Source organism: Lynx canadensis, chromosome D3 (assembly GCF_007474595.2).
Source record: "Lynx canadensis isolate LIC74 chromosome D3, mLynCan4.pri.v2, whole genome shotgun sequence".
Taxonomy (NCBI): Eukaryota; Metazoa; Chordata; class Mammalia; order Carnivora; family Felidae; genus Lynx; species Lynx canadensis.
Genome location: NC_044314.2, coordinates 7722095 through 7730832, shown reverse-complemented (window position 1 = coordinate 7730832; position 8738 = coordinate 7722095). Strand labels below are relative to the sequence as shown.

Genomic DNA, 8738 nt, shown 5'->3' with positions numbered 1-8738 from the left:
CAGACTACTCTATTTCTGGGTCTCACTTGAAGTCATACTTTCTCATGGTGACAACCAAGGGGTAATAAAGGGAGAGGGCAAAAGGTGCATAGGTGGCTGACTTAGCATTTATCATGTGATCGTTGTTAATTTATAGTTAAAAGTTAACTCTACCTTCCCAACTCCCCTTGACCCAAAGTTTAGGGATGAGATAGCATCGAGAACGGTTTGCTCTCCCCACCCTTTTTCCATGTAATTACATAGTTTCTTCTTTGCAGAATACAGTTACCATGGACATAGCACGGTGATTATTCTGATGTCAACGGTAAAGGGAAAACGGAAGGACAGATCACACCAAGGATATGGTTAGGACATGCAGCTTCTTTTCATGAGGATGTAAGGTTAAAAGATTAAGCAGTTTATATATTTTGAAACTTCCCAAGTGTATGTTAAATGTTATTATTTTTTAAACTAGTACTTTGGGGGTGCCTGGTTTGCTCAGTCAGTTTAATGTCCACTCTTGGTTTCGGCTCAGGTCACAATCTCCAGGTTTCATGGGTTTGAGCCCCATGTCAGGTTCTGCACTGGCAGTGCAAAGCCTGCTTAGGATTCTCCCCTGCTCTCTTTCTATCCCTCCCCACTTGCACTGTCTCTGTCTCTCTCAAAGTAAATAAACTTAAAAAAAGAGTCTATTCAAAATTCTGAAAAATTAGATACTAAACACACGGACGGGGCACCTGGGTACCTCAGGTAACCTCTGACCCTGGATTTTGGCTCAGGTCATGATCTCACGACTTTGTGAGTTCGAGCCTGGTATCAGGCTCTGCGCTGACAGCACAGAGCCTGCTTGGGGTTCTCCCTCTCCCTCTTCTCTGCCCCCCCCCCACATATATACATATGCTCTCTCTGTGTCTCTCGAAATCAGTAAACAAACATTAAAAAAATAATAAACATGTGGACAAAAATACGTGGGCGTATTCACGTACCTGTCGGCCACCTAGAAGTCCCATCCTTCCCCATGCTGAACATCACACCTCACTCTCCTTAAGTGGTAGACGCATAGTGGGTAATGGTGAAGGAGGTGTGCTAACTCAGGTGATGTGAGTTCAAATCCTGATTTTGTCACTTTTAGCTGCATGACACCAGCAAGTTTTTAATCTCTCTGTGCCTCATTTTCCTTATTTGTAAAATGGGATGTATTAGTTACCTACTACTGCAGAACAGATTACCCCAGATTTAAAACAAACACATATCATCTCCATTTCTTTGGCCAAGAACTCGGAAACAGTTTAGTTGGGTGGGTCTGGCTTGGGGTCTCTTCTGACTCTGAAGGCAAGACATGGGTTAGGCTGTGGTCATTTAAAAGCTGATCTGGGGCTAGGGTTTCCAAGATGGCTCACTCACACGTGGTTCGTGTGGCTGGTGGGAGGCCTCAGTTCCCGCCCACCCAGGCTTCTTTGTGGGCTGCTTAGGTCTCCTCACAAGACGGTGATGGCTTACCAAGAATCCCCCCACTTAGTGATTTTCCATCCATTGACCCTCTTGCCAGCTGTCTTTACCGTTTTCAGAGTGAAGCTGGTCTCTCTCCCCTGCTACAATAGTCTACCACAAGAAAATCTCCCTTGCCGTCTTAATAAGAATCAGAATTACGTTTTTTCATTAGCACCCTCTGGGGCAGGGTCCTTTGTCTGTTACCGAGTCCCAGCTCTGGCCCACAGGTCCACAAAGCCCACAGGTGGCTCCCTTATCCTTGGCCTGCACCCCTCCCCCCACTGGCGTGCTGTGAGGGTTTGTTCTGCTGCTGGGTGATAGCAGCTCTAATCAGTCCATATTCTTCATCATTTTCCTGTGTGAACTTGACCTCAAGCCCTCGACAACGCAAACACCAAGACCATAGGTGATCTCTCTGGGTTTCTTGAAGCTTGCCATCATTTGGCTTAAAATGGGGGGAGGAAGCATCTCCTTTTCTCTCTCTTTGAAGGGCGGGACACACAGCCTCTTCCTTTGTACCCGGAGCTAGGGTGGTTGGTGAATTCAAGCAAATTCAGGCAAAACAGGTTTGGAGCCTCTCCTTTTACAAGTCCAGCATCAATCAGCACTTAACATAAGGTGAGGGGACTTAGCCCCTGTTGTTCCCAACCTCCACCAAAATGCTGAACCCAAGAGCCATTAAAAGGGATCCTGGTGGGAAAGCACTCACTGCAAACATTTTTACTCTTCTTTTAGAGAGAGTGCTTTCTGACCTCAAGTCCTTTGACCAGCCACTGCTAAGATGGGACGCGAGATAGGAAGTTTTATACATGCCAAAGGGATGTTCTTACTGTATGCAGCAAGATGTTTGCATCACCACTATTTTTCCCAGCACGGGTCTCACAGTTTTCAAATATTCTGCTGTTAATTGAAAAGAGGAAAATTACTTCTGTGTAAATTATGATTGGTATAAATTCTATACTAACCCTTGACTGGCAGCCTCATGCATCACTACTTACATTCTGCATGCTTGTCTTGGGTCGTTCGCTAAGTGATATAACACCTACAGTTCCAGTGTCTGCCCCTTGAAGTATTTTCTCTGAGGCACATCTTTCAGCACATGTAAGGTATTTTGTAACCCGTGACTAGTTTCCTTCTCAAGAATGTATCCGAATAGTAAATTCGAAGACACCTACCCTAAAGTAATTGTCGCCAATGCAGCAGTTTCTAACTTTTGAAGGTGGTCAGTATTCGCCACCCCAAGCTATGCCACTTAGGCGTCTTGATGGATGCTTTTGAGCTGAAGGTAATTGGAAATGGCAGACACAGGAAGACCTCTTTGCCCTCCTCCTTTCTGCCTAAAAGCAGCGCATATATTTCCCCCCATAAAGGTGACGTATAGTCCTATTGGTAGAGAATAGAGATCCTATTCTCCCCAGGAGGATCAGAGAGGCAGGGGGATAAGAGGAAATGAGATGAGTCCGTGTAAGAAACCTTACTCCTGATTACCATGTATTTCCTAGTCCTTTCTCCTAATTTACTGTCCTGGAGCCCAGTCCCCCCATTCTCTGTCTATACTTCTCTACAATTTATTGCCCCCCTTTTTTAAGGTTTATTTATTTTGAGAGAAAGAGAGCATGAGTGGGGGAAGGGCAGAGAGAGAGAGAGAGGGAATCCCAAGCAGGCTCTGTGCTGTCAGTGTGGAGGACGATGCAGGCCTGGATCCCACTAACTGTAAGAGCATGTCCCGAGCTGAAGAGTTGGACGCTTAACCGACTGAGCCACCCAGGTGCCCCATCCTTTTCTTAATAGCATACACAAACCCCCAACTCTAACTGCTTCTTTGGGTTTTTACTTCTTTTCCATGAAGTCCCTACGCCCATAAAAATATTAATGTCGATAAAAAAAATCCATATGCCTTTTCACCTGTTTTTCTGTCTTTTGTCAGTTTAATCTGCAGGATTATAATTTAAAAGGTCAGAGAAGTTGTTCTCTTTCTATGCTTTGGATTCATATCCTTTGGAAAATAACAGTGAGGAAAGAAAAGGTCTGGTAAGGAGTTAGGCTTTTACTGAGGGGGTTCAGGACATTCCCCCCCCGCCAAATATGGCACCTTAACATACTGAATATTTGGAAGCTGAAGGAATTTGAGAAATGGCACCTGCAGGAAGGAGTTTCTGAGCTTCGCCAGCCCGAAGCAGGTCATAAAACAGGGGAAAGACTTTCTGACTTAACATCTCAGGCAGGTCAGGGGTGTCCTCCCTATATCCCGAGGCAAGGAGCTCATCTGTCATCTCCAAAGATAAAGAGACACCAAGAGGAATCTGAACACCCTGCTACTCTTCAGTCAACCTATTTGTCTTATCATATCTTGCCACCACTTTCCACTCTCCTTCATACATGGAAACACTCAGGTTGAACCATTCTTCGGGTCTTCATTTCCTTAGGAAGACCCCCATGGTACATGAGCATTAATATTAAATAAATTCGCTTTGCTTGTTTGCTTAAAGGGAGTCAGAATAGCCCAAATTCAAGGGGAGGAGGGTCTCAAGGAACTTTCGGATGTTTTTTACAATCACCAAAAGCTCCTTGCTCTTGATCTTAACTTACTTAACTCACCTGTTAAACTCCTGAGGTCATCCAAATCCATTCAGTTCACTTTCATGACCTCTACCCCAGTCCAAACTCACCCCTTTCCTGGGCTCCTACTCTCCTTTCCAACCCTGTCCTGTGGAAATCTGTTCTCCAAGATCTGTGTAAACCCATCACTCTTAGAATAAAACTAAAACTCCTTACCTACAAGGCCTGACATGATTTGCGACCCCCCCCACCCATGTCTCCCGCCCTCACCATGCCACCTTCATTTCCTGCCTACCCATTACTCTTCACCATGCTCTAGCCCTACCCGTCTTCCTTCTTCCTCAAGTAGCCAAATTCTCTCACACCTCAGAGATTGTTCCAGAAGGCTTCCCTGCCTGAGTCTTCACATTGTTTTCTCAACCTTATCTTTCAAGTTTCAGAGCAAAGATGACTTCCTCAAGGAGGCCCTCCTGGATTGACTCCTACAAGAGCGGCAAGCCCTCCCCCAGTTACTATCTGTCTCATGATCCTGTTTATTTCCTTTGCAGCACATCTGTAATCTAGACTTTTCTGTCCATTTGCTTATTTAGTGTCAATTCTTCCCTACTCTCTCTTCCCCCATTCCCACTAAATTAATCCCTTTAAGGGTGCTTTAACTTCCTCATTCCTTATCCACCACACCAAAAACTATGCCTAGAATATGGTGGATGCTCAATTAACATTTGCTAAAATATCCCCTGCACCTAAAACTAGCCTGGAACCTAACATAAGTCCTGGAACATAGATGCTCAGTAAATATTTGTTGACTCCTGAATGAGCGGAAGCTGCAGTCTGGATCCGTGCATCTCACCAGTCACATGATCCGGCCTCTGCCTTCTTGAATGAGAGAACACTGGAAATTTCCTGTAATCGTTCCTAGGGTTGCTCTACCAAAGCATCGCCAACGGGGTAACTTAAAATAGCAGGGATTTGTTCTCTCACAGCTCAGGAGGTCTTAAGTCTGAAGTCAAGGTGTTGGCAGGGACACGCAACCTCCAAAGGCTCCAGGGCAGAATCCGTCCTTGCTTCTCACACCTTCTGGTGGTCATCAAGAATTGTGGGCATTCCTTGGATTGTACTGCAGGACTCCACTCTCTGCCCTCATCTTTGCCTGGCGTTCTCCCCGTGTGTTTTTGTCCAGATTTCTCTCAGACAAGGATCTGTCCGTGGGATAGGGCCCACTCTAATCCAGTATGAGCTCATTTTAAATTGATTACATCGGCAGAGACTATTTTCAAATAAAGTCGCATTCACAGGGACGGGGGTTAGGACTTCAGCATATCTTTTGGGGAATACAATTCAACCCACAGCAGTACCTAACACAATATTTATACTGGCAGCTCCAAAGGGAAATTTTCCTTTCAACTTTGACTTTTCTCTGACCTCTGCTTTGGTTTCCCTGCTTAGATTGGAAGCCAGCCCTGAGTCTAGGCAATTCACTTAACCAAGGCTCGGATTCCCTCTGGGCCCTCCAAAGTCCTTCCCTCTGGAAGCCAAGACCCGATATGTTCACTCAACCCTGTGGTTCCCAAGTGCTATTCATTCCTAAGGAGCCTACCACTGATACACTAGAATAGCTTTCACCTGACATCTAGCCTATTGGATCGCTAGAAAGATTTAATATTCATTCTAGTTGTATAATTTAATTGCATTACAAGCTGTTTTGGTTGGGTAGAGGAGATAGTCTGGGAATCTAATGACCATTTACAACATTGCATCTTTCCTTAGAAACATTGAATTGTAAGTTAAATATATAATCTAAATGACAAATAAACTCTTACAATGTAATTGCATAGGTAAATTGGGGAACACCTAAATATAAAAAGTTAAAAATGATGCAAGAATCAAATAATATGAGAGTAATATATGGGTCACAGGGTAATAAATTACTGATGACACCTAAAAGTGCTATTGGTTCTAAGAAGGTATTTGTATTTTAATAACTCGAAACCTAAAGGAACAAAATTCTAATATAGAATATTAGTTGATGCCCTAGGAGGTACAGTATTCCTTTTTTTTTTTTTTATGATGTGTTAGGACTTTCTAATGCATTAGAATCATAAACATAGTTATAAATTTACTTTTTCGTAAATGCTGGCTCTAGCTTTTGAATCCAGTGACCAAACAACTCACTCTGTCTTGCCATAGAAAAGGGATTCTCTAAGAGATGGGTTTCTGCACAGCTATCAATGTCACTGGGAGGGGAAGCCGTAATGGCAGTTCAAGACTACCTTGAACTGGGCCATAGGAGTTCTGGCTCTCTGCCCGCTGTAGGGAAGAATTCTAACACATTCTTCCATTGTTGGCTTAATGGGGGGTGAGGATTATATACTGGGTTATTCTCTACAATAGAACATAGCTCCTAAATTTCCAGGAGAGGCAAATACATGCCATTGATTCCTTATAATAATGGGTATTTGCTAGATTTTTTTTTTTTTTTCTGCACTAAATCCACAGGGTTACTTTACATCGTGAAAGCTTCCTAAGCAGTCAGAAGGGCCCTGGATCCTGGAAGTGGAGTAGGTAGGAAAGAGTGAGGTATTTCTTCAAACTGTCTACAGATAGGAATCTTTGACCTGAAACAGAGAATGATGTGAAGCTAAGCTGCATGTACCATGGACTCATTCTATGGGAACAACGTTTTGCTGGAGAGCCACCATTGTGAGTAAACAGGTGTCCCCATACCTTCTGCCAGGTCTTAAAAATCCTCAAAGCTCATTGTTCTGGTAACATGCCTTTGACTTCAGCATGCTCCCGGCTAGCAGAATCTAGCTGCTTATTAAAATTGCACAGACATTTTTCAGGAAAGCAAGTATTTGTCACTTCCCAAAGGAAAAACCAGCCACCCTTTAAAGAAGTGTATCTTAAAAAGGGTTTTGGAAGTCCATTTATCATGGGGCCATTCTCAAATAAATGGAGAGAGGAATGGAATATTCCTATTTATTTATCCAACATTTCTTAAATCCCTACTGTGTGAAAAATCTTCATTCAAGGCATTAGTAGCATAGTGCAAATATGAACAAGACAAAGCATCTGCATTCAAAGGAGGAGAGAGAATTGTTGCAACTTAGGGGAAAGTGTGAAGGGTGACTCTAAAAGCGGTTGAACCCAAGGTAGGGTTTCTTAATAGGATGACATCACTTCTGACTGGGCAGATCTGAACCTTGCCTGATGATAAGATTTTCAACAAAGAATCAGAAAGTACGGCCGGGTGAAATGGAAGAACATTCTAGGAACAGAGAAAAGCATGAATTCAGGCATAGGGCGGGGCCTGCCTGGAGAAGCAGTTACCCAGTGTGGCCTATCGAGGTGTGATACGAGGAAGTGCACTGTGAGGCTGGAGAAGCAGGTTGGGTTCAGCTCTCAAAGAGCTTTGACGCCAGGTGCCTGAGTCACTATGTTATCTAGCAGGAGGAAGGCAGGGTGAACACGGAACTTATTATCTGCGTTGGAACGATTTTGACACGACAAATGGCACTCTAAACATTTGCGCCAGAACAACAGTCACGACCTGGGTACTGGTCTGGGCAAACTGGGTCCTATGGTCACACTAGTAAGTGGGAGAATCTGCACAGAGGTGCTTGACTTGGAAGGAGAGTTCCAGAGAACAGAGGACACAGCACGTGGCAAGTAGGCCTATTCATTCCCACAAAATACCACAAACTGGATGCTTAACACAACAGACATATATTCTCTCACGATTCTGAGACCTTGAAGTACAAAATCAAGGTGTTGGTAAGGTCGTGCTTCCTCTGAAGGCTCTAGGGGAGGATCCTTTCTGGCCTCTTCCTAGCTTCTGGTGGCTGTCTGTCCTGCTATCCTTGCAGTTCCTTGGCTTGTGGATGTATCCCTGCAACCCCTGCCTTCCTAGTGTGCTTGCTCCCTGTGTGTCTTTATGGGGTCTTTCACTGCGTGTCTGCCCCGTGTCTCTTCTCTCATAAAGAAATCAATGACATCAGATTAAGGTACCTCGTACCAATTTAACTACATCTGCAGAGACACAATATCCAAACAAAGTCACATTCTGAGGTTCTGGGAAGGACACGAACCTTTGGGGGACACTCTTCAACACAGCAGAAGTACCAAAGAAGGAACATGTATGAGTAGAGGATAGCTCGGGATCCTCAAAGACAGGAAGGTGGGAGGCAGCAGAGGGCAGTGGATGGGAAGGGGAAAGGGAAGTGGAGGGTGTGGAGTTTTGCTAATTCGGGCAGCTTCCCCCAGGGGCCCGGAGGGTGGAAAGCTGCCAGCGTACCCCATCCTGCTTCCACCCAATTTTCTCAAGTCTCGGCTCTTCCCCCCCCCCCCACCCCCCGCCGCCTTTCTGGAAGGAGGGAAGACGTTTATTTAATACTAGAAATCAAACCAGACTTTAAAGAGATGGCATGCAGTTCAAGTCATGACGCAGCTGCTTTTAACTTTGTCATCTTGGACGAGTCATATGACCTCTGAGTCTGTTTCCTCCTCCATAAAAGGAGGATATTGTTGATGACCAATAAAGGTCTTTCTGGCTCTAGAAGCTGCAACTTTAGGAGGAAAGGTGGAACTATGCTCCCCTAAAGGGACAGCTTCAATAGGACCCTCGGCCGTCACCATCTTTTAGCAAGTATTTTTATCTAATGACACAGCGTTTTTAGTTGCAAACAACAGAATTTGGTTGTCTGGAGCAA

The 8738-nt window shown here is 44.5% G+C and overlaps 1 protein-coding gene across 1 annotated transcript in view; it reads left to right on the top strand.

The window, feature by feature from the left end:
- Positions 1-6912: 6912 nt before the first annotated feature.
- Positions 6913-8738, top strand: part of SOCS6 (suppressor of cytokine signaling 6) — a 63596-nt gene continuing 61770 nt past the window's right edge. Inside the window, exon 1 of the mRNA XM_032595355.1 lies at positions 6913-6925. The gene's annotated coding sequence lies outside the window, so the exon portion shown is untranslated. The remainder of the gene's footprint in view (positions 6926-8738) is intronic.